Source organism: Euprymna scolopes, chromosome 3, assembly GCF_053919585.1.
Source record: "Euprymna scolopes isolate OS-2025 chromosome 3, ASM5391958v1, whole genome shotgun sequence".
In the NCBI taxonomy this organism is placed as follows: Eukaryota; Metazoa; Mollusca; class Cephalopoda; order Sepiida; family Sepiolidae; genus Euprymna; species Euprymna scolopes.
The window spans coordinates 48,041,721-48,055,983 of record NC_136484.1 but is presented as its reverse complement, the minus strand read 5'-3'; the positions used below and the strand labels follow the sequence as shown (position 1 = coordinate 48,055,983).

The following is a 14,263-nucleotide window of genomic DNA, read 5'->3' as shown; positions in this document are numbered from 1 at the left end:
TTTATGGGTGAATGGTGGCCTTGTAGAGGTACAGGATACTCTTATAGCTCGATAGATGGAATTCAACTTCTTTGCAGCAGCCTTTGCAATGTCCTCAATATATTTGTCCTAGTTTATATTGCCTGCGAATGTTAGGCTGAGGAATTTGAAGGAAGAATTCTCAGGTAGAGTTATTTGTCATGGATATTGGTGGTTTGAGAGGAGTCTTGTAATTTTTAAAGGAGAGCAGCTTAGTTTTACTAGCATTAAATGTTACCATTCATTTGCGCCCCCATTCCACTACAGTCTGGAGGTCATTTTCTTACGATTCTGCCATTGTCTTAGATTTATGTACACCCGTTCTTCCATCGTGCATGTTATAGAGTGTTATGTCCTCAGCAAATATACTTTTTGTTAGAAGGTCTTTTTTAATGTACTATTTTATTTTCTTTTAAAAAGTTCCCTCCCCCTCAAACAATCCAACAGTCGGATATGACTTTCCAACAGTTGGATATGACCATGGTCTCCGGCAGAATGTACTTTTTTATTATGGGAAGGGTTAGGGTTTCGGTTTTATTGTTACTGTCACCAGGAAACTCTTGTGGCAAAACCAACAAAGTTGTTTCATGGGTTTAATAATTAAATGTCTTTCATTTACAAGCTCAAACCTGATTGGCATAGGCACTCAGCTTACCTCCCAGCTTACCCAATCATATGTCATTTCTCAGGCGAGCTAAGCATGGGACAAACTAAATAAAAAGGCTGAACCCAGACATCTCTCTTTCTCTTTTCCCCTCTCTTCCGTACTTGAATCCAGAACTGACAGCACGCGTTCAACAGTGCCCCATTGCGGGTCTGTTGGCACTAAAAGTATGACTAAAATCCATCGCAATTTAATGAATGCACACACACACACACACACACACACACACCATTTAGACATCTTTTCAATTTCTTTCTAATAATATAAAAAGCAATGAACACTCTCTTTAATAACTTTTAATTAAGAAAATATAATTCATAAAATTGAGCAAAGAAGTTTTGATACATTTCAGACCCATGTGACGCAGGGTACTTCAACTAAAAACTCTCCCTTGCTCTACAAGAACACTCTATTGTTTTAATTTCTCTACGCAAACATTCTATTGCTTTAATCCTCTATTTCTAAACACATATCAAATATCTCTTGTGTGAATGTCAGTGGCGTACCAATGTAAAATGGCGCCCATGGCAAAGTTTGAATGTGCGCCCCTTCTTAATAATTTATACCTTAGATATACCTAACCTACATAATATTATAATACAGGCACAATTTTAACGAAAGATAAACCATGAAATGAATGCCATTAATTACGCATATGTTCAATGAATGCCATTAATTACGCATATGTTCAAATTTTAATTTTTGTCAAGCAATTTTTGCGCCCATGTCAGAGTGGCACCCATGGCACGGGCCATGCCTGCCATACCCTAGATACGCCACTGGTGAATGTATGTCTTTAAGTCTTTATTTGTTTTGTTCTTTTTTTGTAACACGTCCCTTGTCTTTTCCCCCATTATGAACACCCCAATAAAGATGAAGATTTTACAAGTGGTAACTCCCAAAAGACCTCCATGCCTTCAATCTCAGTATCATCATATCAGTCAAAGACTCAGCTGTTCGAAGATCCTCCCAATGTTGTGTTTTCACCTGTTGAATTGGGATTTGACTGTAAAATTTTATCGAAGCTTGCTAGATTCATAGTGATGTCTCTGAATTTTTGGTGCTTGTTAAGATGGAATCGACAGATCGATTTTTAAAAAAATATGTTGTTTCAAGCAAAAACAATATTATGTACTTAACTGTCATGTCAAAAATAATATCCAAAAATTACGAAAATTCATTGAGTAGAACAACTGCTATTGTGTTTTTAGTAAAAAAAATTATCTATGGCTATAGGATATTATGGTGTAATCTAAATTTTGCATTCCGAATTATGTCCCCTGTGTATGAACACTTCGTCGTCTACTTTATAATATCTAAGAAAAGTGCAGTTTTACCCAATTTTACGTAAAATTTACTTTTAACTATAAATAACTTTCTACCCAATGAATTTTCGTAATTTTTTGGATATATTACTATTTTCGACATAGCAATTAAGTACGCAATATTGTTTTTGCTCAAAACCGCATTAAAAAAAAAAAAACTCGATCTGTTGACTTTATCTTAACCAGCACCAATTTTTTTATTAACGATTAAAATTTTTTATGCATAGTATTTTTTGCGCAAATAAAACTAAAATTAATGCTTCTGCATTCACAGACCTGCGGTTTCCATGAAATTATGCCTGGCAAATGACGGGAATAACCAGAAACGGCTAACCGAGCCTTATTACAAAACGCACAAGTTGTTACACCTCCCCTTCCATGTTAAGAATGGCGACAGCCACTGAAATTCATTAAATAATACATTGGAAAATAACGTCCTAATATCCAGAAAACTACTTGTCGACCGTGTCCAGTTATCCCCCTCACACCCGTGTAACTTCGTGAAAATCGTGGTAAATGCAGAAGTATCCTATTTTTTTCCAATTTATTAACCGTCGTCTGCTAAGATTTTTATTGGCGCGTTTGTAATGTCAATCGATTTTTCATTGGTCGAGTATTTCCGCTATATTTCGGCGGTCTACGTAAGCTGCCTGTATTATGTCGATGCAACGATTGCAATGCAACATTCATCAAAAACGAACCAGTAAATGCATAATGACAGGGGGGGGGTCTCTAAAAAATAAACAAACGAACAAAAATAAAACAAGAAATAAATAAATAAAATAATAAAATAAAATCACAATATATATATATATATATTTTTTTTTTTTTTTTTAACCAAATTAGTCTATTTATATATTTTTTCGTATTGCCATCCCGGGCTAGAATTAGAGTTTAAAGTTACTGAAGGGCATTTTTGTTTCTTATTTGTTAAAAAATAAAAGTGAAAACGAAAAATAAAAAACACACGTATAAATCTAATATGTATGTATATACTAAAATATAAATTTATAAATGCAGAAATACATAATAAAATTCTAAATGCGGTTTAAAATAAGTTTTCTGCGACATTTCGCTAGTCTCGTGTGAATCTCGTGTTGGTGTTGTTTTTTTGAATATGGCGGCTGCTATAATCCGTAGCGTTCTCTTTTGGGACTTTTACCTAACTTTATTTTAACCCTCATTCTACCACAGGTAGGTGAGGCAACTTATTATTATTTTTTTTTATTTCGAAGGTAAATTTCTTTTCTACTGCAATACATTTTACAATCATTATCTTCATCAATGTCTCTGCTTTTTTTTTTCTCTGATGTATTTCAGTTTACGCGAAAGTAAAATGAGTTTCTCCGAAATATAAGCAAAAAAAAAAAAAAAATGGTGCTTATACAGAATTTGAACCGAACCTAACTGACTTTTGCAGAAATAAATCTGAAACTTGAGTTAAGGTTAGTTTAGCCTTATATTAGGGTTAGAATAATAATAATAATTTTTGTTTTTTAAATTCTACAAAAATACCAAAAATATGAATGGACTTTAAATTATTGGTGATATTTACTTTTTTTTTTTCTCACAAAAAAGTTTGTGATATAACGTGGGAAAATCCAGAATTATCTCACAAAGTGTAATTTTGGATGTATTCTCCGTCAGCATTTTGCATATAGGGTGAAAAACGGCGTTCACCCTATATGTAAAATGAACGCTCCTGGTGATCGTCAACAAAGCAAGCTACTGCCTGAAGAAAGAGGTAATACACGGGAGAATGGTTTCCTGAAATCGAGTGGATATATGAATGGGGAAAATAATTAGTTATATATAATACCAAAATATAACCCAAAATACGGAGTGTGCGGAAATTTTATTCAGAAACCCATTCTTAACATGAAGAGGCGAGTGCTTTTTGTAACTTTTCTGTACTTCCATTTAACAATTAAATAAACAATATACTGTAAAAATTGAATTTAACTGTAAAATCCTATTAAAAAAAATCGTACGGTTCGTATTATGCATAAACACCAATATTTGTTGTGAATTATAAAATTTTAACGTCAGAGAATAGAATAAAAGAAATGCGTGAATATTGAAATACAGGTATTATTATACAAACACCGTGACAGCGAATTAGTAAAATCTTTTACGTAGTATTCTGTTACGTTTCGGTGTGCTGAACACGAATCTGAAAACTGGGTTAGGGTTAGGGTACATTTTCTTCTACTAATTCGCTGTCACGGTATTTGTATAAATTTACCCAAAATTGTAAGTAAAAAAGTTTTTAAATGAGGCTTAAAATAATTTCGCAACACAAAATCATGAAAGAATGCATGTATTTCGGTACTTGTACAGTTTAATCAAGGCATTAAAAAAATGAAAATATCGAAAAAAAAAAAAAAATTTAAATTGTACGTATCCGTTATGGAATGAAGTTCTCCGAAAAAATTTTTCACTTAATTTCATCAAGTAGTTTTTGTTTTACAGCGAAAAAACAATTTGTTATGATACCGAGCAAAAGGTTCGATTTTTAGGAAGAAAAGCTAGTAAAAAAGATGTGGAAGGAGCGTCGGCGCTTTAACTGGAGTTATCTCCCCGTGGCGTTTGTAAACTCCAAACACAAATAAAAAAAAATAAAAAAATTCAAGATGGCTGTCTTCAACGCGCTCTCATAAAAACGTGTTTTTCCGCTGCAAAAAACAAAAAACAAACTACTCGATCAAATTAAGTGAAATTTTTTTTCGGAGATCTTCAGTTCAAAACGGATACGAACAATATAACTTTTTTTTTTTTTTTTCTCTCTCTCGATATTTTCATTTTTCTAATGTCTTGATTAAACTGTACAAGTGAGTGCCCCCAAAAAAACAGAAAAGTGTCTAACTCTAATTTTTTTTATTAATATTATTTTAGAGGGGGGGGGGCTTATGCAGAGAAGGTATCGTGCTGAAATTATAACATTATTTAGAAACGCATTCTTAACATGGCTGTACCATCAGTGATGGTTATGGTATAGCTAGCCATGTTAAGAATGGGCCATCACTTAATTTAATAAAAAAAAAAAAAAAAAAAAAAAAAAAATAACGTAAAACTTGAAATTAACTTTAAAATACTAACACGGTACCTTCTCTGCATAACAGTAACACTATATTATTTTGACTACATAGATTCTACAACAATTGTCCACGGGTTAATGAAGAAAAAAACAAGAACGTGACAGGTAAATTTCTTACGAATGATTGCTTCTGCTTCATAAAAATAATGAATGTAACCATAAAACTTAACATTTTGATGTTTATGCATCAAAATGTGAACATTTATAGTTACAATAGAAGAACCGCTTTTCTGCTATTTTTGTATAGATTCATCGAATCATATGCATTTTCTACGAATTAAGGAAAATAAATCTGAAAGTTTAGAGTGATCTCCCTTTTGGACAATTGCCAAATTTACGTGATGCCCTTTGAGTTTGACGGCATAAAAATGCCTGCCACTAATAAAAATCAGGTGTGATCGTGTGATCCAAATTAACTAATCAGTCGCAACCATTTGAAATTGAAGAAAATCGTCCGCTTTGAATATCTAAAAAAAAAAAAAAATTGTTTTAAAGAAATAAAAATATAAAAAAAAAACTGTGCTTATTTTTGCATCTACATTAACTATGTACCAAGTCAAGTACGTGCAAAATGAATGGCCGATAACCCAGAATGTATCAACGTTTTGACCCTTTTCTTCACTTAAAAATTCAGAAAATCAATCAATTTAAATGAAATTTTCTGTATTTATTAATCAATGATCACGAAATATAATGAACCCATTATTTTTTGTTTTAAATCTTAATGGAAATCTATTGTGTAAACAAAAAACACCTTCACTAAAGTTATAGTTTTTAAATACTAAAAAAAAAAAAAAAAAAATTTAAAGAAAAATCGGATTTTATTTTGGCGTTTTTTTTTTTTTTTATGAAAATAAAGCATCATAGACTAACAATTAAAAAAAAATTTTTTTTCAGAACATGAAAAAAAGACCCTGAAGTCCGTGTTAGTTTGTTATTACTAGAAGAAAAAAATATTTTGGTAAAACTTGCGGAGAATGCTCTGTTTTATGGTTGTTGTAAAAATGAAAAGGAAATTTAAATTTGGTTCCCTTTTAAATTCGGTTCATTTTTATTACGTCCAACTGACCAACTCCTCGTTCAGTCGACATGTCAACTTTCGAGTATGCTGACAAGGTTTGGGGAAAGCCGTTCTTAACATGGGTAGGTTGGGGTGTTTATTCGTTGTAAGCATAGTTGACATTCCCAATGTGAACTGTGATTTGGAATTATGTAGTAAAAAAAAAATACCAAAAAGGTGTACCAAATTGACTTTGTTTAAAAATTATTTCGTTTTTGTTGATAAAATTTTAAATATGTATAAAAAAAACTTTTCTTATATATATGAAAAGTACGGTTGTTGAATGTTATTCTTTCGATTCCTTTCGTTTGGGGACACAATAATAATAATAATAATAATAATAATAATAATAAAAAAATTAAAACGGAACGAAATTTAAATTTCCGTTCCATTTTTATGATAACTGTAAAACCACGCATTCTCCACAAGTTTTACCATAATTTTCTCGAACTAATGATATTACGGTCGAATTAAGCATTGTTTATTCAATATTTTCACACTCACACACACACAATTGCAAAACATCTCCCATGTTTTTAATAATGTAACATTTTGTTGAAAATTCAGTGAGAACGTAGATCTGAGTTGGGTGGGATTGTAAAGCTTGCGGAGTATTGTTAAGTCGTGACCTCAACTTTGTCAGGAGTCAAATAACACAAATCTAAACTTGGAATCGGTGGAATTGAACTCTAGTAAAAGTAACAAATAGAGGTACCTTAGAAGTTTAACCGTCATCAAAAATTCCTTCCAGGAGGAAGGAAGTGATGCTTTTAAATAACCGGTTTACAGACACATATGCAAATTCCTTCCTTCCAGCAGGAAGTATGAAAACTAGAGCCAAGAACGTGACTAGATTTCCCAAAATCAAAGATGAAACTAATCCTCCTCCGATCACCAACCTTGCAACAATGTGAAGACATTTAAATTTCCTTTTCTCGCAATTTTTAGCATACATTTTACATGTAATATTTCAATGAACGTTGCAGTTAAATGGGTTGGTATTTTAGCAAAAAAAAAAAAAAAATTCAGATAGAATTCGTCACTGAATTTCCTCCTCCTCACAATTTTCTCTCAACTTCCAGCATGCGTCTGTCCCTCACCTCTACTAGCAGGCTTTTTATTAAAAAAAATTGACTGCATTTCATTTGCATATGTGTGGTGTGATTTTGTGCAATTCCATGAGACAACACCTTATAAAGCCACACCCACCATCTTTAATCTCTCTCTCACTCTCTGATCTCACACAAAGCACACACACATGGGCGCTTGTTTCTTTGACTGTTATATTCAAGTCCTCACTCCCCCCTAGTCTCAAGATCACGCATATGGCATTGTGGACATGTTTGTTTGTTGCGGGCACTCCTACGAAGGGGGATTGGCTGGACTTCATATTTATTTTCATTGAAGCTCTAAAAAGGGGCGTCAGAACTATCGGCATCAGTGCTAAGGTTTGTAGTCATACCATCAGACTGGACTTCTCCATCTTCACCGGAGCTCTCAGAAGGGGTGCTGAAAATATTGGCATTAGTGTTGGTGTTCAGTCGTACCATCACTGCTGTGGAGAATAGGTCAGATCCACAAGTTGTCGGATGATTCACCATTACTGCTACTCGACAACTGGTTCATATTTAGGGCGGACCAGACATCCCTCACATGGCATGGGGTACTCTCGACTAGCATGGCCTGCTCATTGATGATACCAGTAATTTGTCCTTTTTAAAAGCTGGTGGTGCATCGGCTATTGGGAGGTTTCACCCAGATGATGTCTCCTAACTCCTACGTCCTTCGTGTTCCCTGCTGATCAGGCAGACGGGTGTCAATGTCCTTGAAGCGCACTTAATAGCAGTCGAATGCATTGGCAGGTGCGCTTGCAGAAGTCATTGCATCCTTTGGTGTTGCATTATATCTATAAACCGCCTCTGCGATCATGCATTGTTTTCTTGCTGCAATCTACTTCACGCTTCGGTGGCACCGCTCTGCTATGCCGTTGCCACTTGGCACATACACACATTGGTGTTTGGGCCAGACCCTCCACTCATCTACGAAATGCCTGAACTTCTCACTGCAAAAGTCCATATTATTGTCCATGAGGATCTCTTCAGGCGGCCCCTTTCCATAAAATATAGACTCCAATTCACGGATGACACTGGAGGAGTCCTGTTTTATTAATGGGTGTCAGATTGTGAACCTCGTTGGTTCACAATCAGTGCTGGCTGCCGTAATGGACTATGTCCATACCTAGTCGGCTCCAATTCATGTCTTCTCCCAGCTGACCTTTTTGCCATCTAGCCAGGGCATGTTTGGCATTCCCTTGACCACTGCTTTCACTGCAGTTTTGGACACCAAGTGATTGGTCAACTGCAAAAAATAAGATGTCCATCTCACTCCGAGTTGCCCACTGTTGTAGTGTATCTCCCTGATTTTGTCCGCCGCCTCAATACAGGAGCACATAATAATGGTACTGGCTCAGCTTCCTTCTTCATGACATCATATCATCTCTGTGGCACCTGAGTGAGCCTAACAGCAAGGTTGCAATTTGAAGTGACCAGTACCACATCCACAAACAGGTTGTACACTGTTATCAGCTTTCTTACGGTCTCCAACCTCCATCTGATCAGCATTTCAGTGGTTGTCTTAGCGTGCACCCTGGTTTTGCATGTCAGTGTGTCCGATATCCAAAGGTATATGCATAGCGAATTAGTGTGTATGCATAATTTTCTGACTTTCCACTGGAGTGCAAGGTTGATTCCTTTTATCACTGCATCGAGCTCTGCCACGTTGATATGAGCAGCATCAACCAGTAGGTGTCCTCAATTGCAGCCCCATTCTTCTCCAACAGCACACCAGAGAGCTTGCATCCACCCACACATTCAGTTCGTCTCCCTGCATGCACCAGTTTCCTTTGGCGGAGTCATCCTGCTTTACCCTTGCAATGGTCTCCTTCCCTATGCGAACCGATAAATCGTCTGCTGTTTTATCATCCCAGCCTTTGGTGACTATGCTTGCCCTCCTTTTTATAATGCCTGTTGCTGCACGAGTCCATCCACACATTGGTAGGTGCCCCACAAGTTTTCCACACAGGGATAATACAGCTCGCCCCCGTGAAGATATCGAGCATTTCAGGCAGTTCCGCGCTCCCACTTCAAGGTCCCTCACTCCTGTCGAACGCTCAAGCCCAAGATATGAGCGCCATCCTCCAAACGTTCTGGGTCCTTGCAAATCAAACCAAACTCTGCCGGTTTGGACCTTACGCGTGATGATGACACAATGTCTTCGTTCACATATGTCATCAAGGTACGCCGATGCCCTCTCTTTTATCGTTTCTTCCTGTGACAACACACGATTGATGATGGTCTTTTATTTGAGGTGTCACGTTCAGCTCGAAGCCTAGTTTGGTAAGGCAGTACCTCCTGCCGGCAAACACCACCGTCTGAAATAGCCACATCGTCTCGCTGATCTGGACCTGTAGGTACGGTTTTCTTAGATCCAGCAGGGACACATTGGAACCCTGCTGGTGCCATTCTTGTAGCTTGCTGGCAAAAATGTCAGCATCTACCGTGAACACATTAATATTCACGTTTAGTTTGTGGTAGTCCATCACTGGCCTCACCTTTACTTTGTTGTGCTGAGCAATCACCATCAGCGGGACCAGCCTTCCAGAGGGCCAAGTTTTTCATAGGGGTAGGAAATCAACCAGCCATCCTTGATCCATTTGTGGAGTTCCTCTTTGTATGCAGGCCTCATTTAGTTGGGCACATGGTACTCGCCCACTCCATTCCGCATTTCTTCCATGAGGCGATCCAAGCTTTCTGCTGCTGGTCACATTCGACAGGAAAGTCTGGCTGGTCAATCCTCAGCACAGCGTACACTGGAACCTTCCCCTGAAACTGTACCACCCATGTCTGCGTTATGTGAACACCACCTAGGGCTCTGATGGCATCATACGAGGGGCGTGCAATAAGTAATGCCCCTGACCCACTTCCAGTTGTCTGATCTAGCTGAAATTTTGCATGTGCAATGATTTATATCTCTACGGGTTATGTGGCAAATTACAGCTCTGAACTAATTGTGGTTTCTGTTTTACAGGTGTTTGAACTGAGTCAGGTGTGAAATGAAGCCTGTCAAGCAGTGATCCGGTTTTTGTATTTGAAAGGACGCACACTACAGGAGACTTTTGATGAAATGAAAGAAACTTATGGTGATAATGCCCCATCATATGACCTTGTAAAATGCTGGCATCGTGAATTCATGTCTGTGGAAACAGCTCCCAGACCTGGTTGCCCCCCTTCTGCCATTGATGAGGCATCTGTCCGTCAAGTTGAGGCTGCCATTTTGGAAGATCAGCGCATTACTATTCGCCAAATAGTCCAAGATGTCAAAATTAGTACAGGGTCTGTGGAAACTATCATTCATGACCATTTGCATATGCATAAGGTATCTGCCAAATGGATTCCCAGGTTTCTCACACCATTCCAGAACCGAGAACGCGTCGAGAGCTCGAGGATGAATTTGGAGATGTACCAAGAAGATGAGTCAAAGTTTTTCAAAAGACTGATTACACAGGATGAAATCTGGGCCCATCACTATGATCCAGAGACAAAAGCCCAGTCAATGCAGTGGAAGCACTTGGACTCACCACTTCCAAAGAAAGCAAGGGTGCAGCTCTCCGCTGGCAAGGTCATGCTCACAGCCTTCTGGGACCAGGACGGAGTAGTGATGACAGATTTCCTGGCAAAGGGTACCACAATTACAGGAGCCTATTATGCTTCACTTTTGAGGAAATTAAGGGAAGCTATCAAAATCAAGATGCGGGGCAAGATCAGCAAAGGCACCCTCCTCCTGCAGGACAACGCTCCGGTCAACAACTCGCATGTCGCCAGATGAAAAGCATGGGCATGTGGTTATGAAATCCTTCCCCATTCTCCCTACTCTCCTGACCTTGCACCCTCTGACTTTCACCTCTTCCCAGTCATGAAGTTGTTTTTGAAAGGAAAGCGTTTCCCAGATGGTGCTGCCTTGATTTCTGAAGTCACGTGGTTGGAGGACCAACCTAGGGTGTTCTACAAAAACGGGCTCCAGCACTGCATCAAACGATGGGAGAAATGCATAACTCTGGGTGGTTCCTATGTATAGAAAGACTAATAACTGTGCTAAGTTTCGTTGCTCTACTGCTATGGGAAGTGTGTCGGGGCATTACTTATTACACGCCCCTTGTAGTCTAGAAGCAGGCCAAAGCTCCAGTTTTTAGAGTGTTACATTAACCGAGTTTCCTGTTCTTGTGCGAATGTTCACCCCACAACATGTCTGCATCTCTCCACTGATGATGGTCCCCTGACATTCTTCTTCCAAGTGCAGTAGAGATCTGTGCACACTATGGTGTGGGAACACCCGAAATCGAAGAGTGCTGAGCACAATGTCTTGTTGATATAGACCTGAATGGTTGGAAGCACCTCGTTTTGCTTGGAGAAGATGTCAACACGGGCACCTTGTCCCTGACCCCATTTCCTGCACAATCCCGGGCCATATAACCAATCTCATTACACTGGTAGCAATGAACAGCTGTCAGTTGCCGCCAACAGTTTGTCGCAATGTGGCCCTGGCCATTGCACCTATAACATGATTCACCACGTGGGCCGAGTCCCTGAGACAGTCTATCATCACTTGGTGTGGACTGTGCAGCAGTGACTACTGGTAGCATTACAAGTTGATTTTTTTTTTCTTTTCTTTTTAGATAATTGTTATTTTATCAAGTTGCATGAAAAGAGCTATGCAAAAGATGGTTAAAACCGTTTGAATTATGCGAATACCATCAGTAGTTCAAAAGTCATGAGAATTTTAAGTGCTAAAATTTTGGCTTTTCCGTGGACATTTTTTTTTTAGAAAAAGTGGGCTAAATTATGGACCTCAATATGTCAAGAAATTTGGTAATTTCGCCACCATTTATTTATTTTCAAGCTGTTCTCATGAAACTTAGCACTCTTATGTAAAATTGTGTGCTCTTTCTGATTATACAGTCAAGTCTGATGTATCTCTTTATCATAAGCCATGAATTATAAATTCAGATGTACAAATTTCAATTTTTTATAACTGGCGCATGGTATCATACAGCAGGTGTCTATTTATGAACAAAACTAAGTATTCTAGTGGTATTGAGAATAGGCATTTTCCTGCCTCCTCACCAAAGGAGAGCTTAATCTTGGGTGTAGCCATTGAATGCCTAAACAGCATTCATGGCCGGTATTTACTACTCCCCTCAAAAAAATAAAATTGAGTAGATATGAATTAATCTTAGAAATAAATCAAAGAAAATTTTCATATAGATTTTGGATTTCTGTAAAAGATGGAAATTCCCATAGTCGACCAGAACATGCATTTTAGGACCAGTCCAATTTTTAATTTTGTAAATCCTCTCTATCTGGCCCAAAATATACCCCTATTTTCTGAGATGCAACCATAAATTGTACTCTACATGAATCCTCGATATAACTTTCACAGTACCAGGATACCAGGAATCCTGATAAGCAACAACTATATATTCACCAGTTGATTGTAATTTTTGTCATTTCTATTTTGTTGTTTTACTGAAAATTCAATTATGTAAACAAAGAAATAAAATGGCAATTTTTTACCTTGTTTCCACCTTAACATTTAAAATGATTACTTCTATAGGTTTTAGGGAATGCTAAAAACAAATATTGCATTTAAATTTTCTGCAAATAAGTAGTTTTTCCGGATATTAAGCAATGTCATTTCTTATGTTATTGGTGATGGCCATCTTGGTATGTGCAAACGCAACCCCGAGAAATTATGCGCTAACACGCATACCAAGATGGCCACCAGCAATAACATAAGAAATGACATTGCTTGATATTCGGAAAGCTACTTATTTGCAGAAAATTTAATTGCGATATTCGTTTTCAGTATACCCGAAAACCTTGAAAGGTAGTCATTTTAAAGAAAAATGTTAAGGTGGAAACAAGGTAAAAATTTACAAAATGCATCACAATAAAATTCTGTATTGAACCGCCTAGTTATCATTATTATTATTATTTAGATATCCTTAGTTAATAAAAAAAAATAAACTGGTTTTTTTTACAGATTCTAAATAAATGGTCTTGACAATGAGTTAAAAAATAAATTCAAGTGTCACGATATCTTTTTTTATTTAATTTTTAGGTGAAAGTACAGAATAGTTAACAAAAAACACCCTTCCTTCCCCACGTTAAGAATGGGTTTCTAAATGTTTTTATTTCAGCATGGTAGCATAAGTGCACAAGTACCTTTTTTGTTTGTTATATTTTTTTTTTTTTTTTTTTTTTTTTTTACCACTAAAAAACACAATTCTACCTTAACTACAAGAAGTTAAACGCATGTACTTAGTACATTTTGTTTTTTAACGCTTTTATTTTGTGTGTACTAAAAACGTTAAAAACAACAAAACAGTATTGTTTGGAAATCAAATTTGAAAAACTTGAAAATAATTTTTTTAAATTGACAAATCTAGTAAGACGAAAGCAGAAAAACAGTTTTCTATTTTTAAGAATACTTCAGTCAGCTCAGCACATTTGCGCTTAGCGAGCCGTTTTTTTTTCTATAAAAGATAACATTTTAAAGAAATTTTTGCACACTTAATAATCATCAAATATTTACATATTATACATGAAAATAATTCTGAAACCATTATCTATATGAAAATGGATGATATATGCCAATTTATCTTATCAATTTTGAAATATTTTTTGTCAACTTTGCTTGGTCGTAACTTTGCTTCCTGTGGTCGTAAAAATATAAATCAAAGTGCAGTAGAGATGGATTTCTATGACTATATAGTCTGCAAAATTTCAGCCATATCCAATCAAATTTTACCTGGCGCATATGTATCCCAATGTAACGTATAAAATGTCAACATTGAAAAACAGTTCCCCTTTTTGCTATCGTAATTTTTTACCGTTTTTTTCATTTTTAACTTGAAGCATAAAAACATTGAACGCATAAAAAAAAAATAAATTAACATCATTGGAATGTTTATTTTATTCTCTTTCCATCAATGTAATTCTTTTAAAAATTGACCCACAAATAAAAAAGGTATGACTTGTTGA

General features: G+C 36.5%; 1 protein-coding gene across 4 annotated transcripts in view; it reads left to right on the top strand.

Annotated features, from left to right (window-relative positions):
* Positions 1–3,064: 3,064 nt before the first annotated feature.
* The window catches only part of LOC145254755 (proton-coupled zinc antiporter SLC30A9, mitochondrial-like), a 134,671-nt gene continuing 123,472 nt past the window's right edge, over positions 3,065–14,263 (top strand). Inside the window, exons 1-2 of one of the 4 annotated variants that reach the window (XM_080113532.1) lie at positions 3,102–3,201; positions 5,157–5,209. The gene's annotated coding sequence lies outside the window, so the exon portion shown is untranslated. Of the gene's footprint in view, positions 3,243–5,156; positions 5,210–14,263 lie in introns of all 4 variants that reach the window. The other 3 variants (XM_080113523.1, XM_080113511.1, XM_080113503.1) reach the window with 3 other exon arrangements.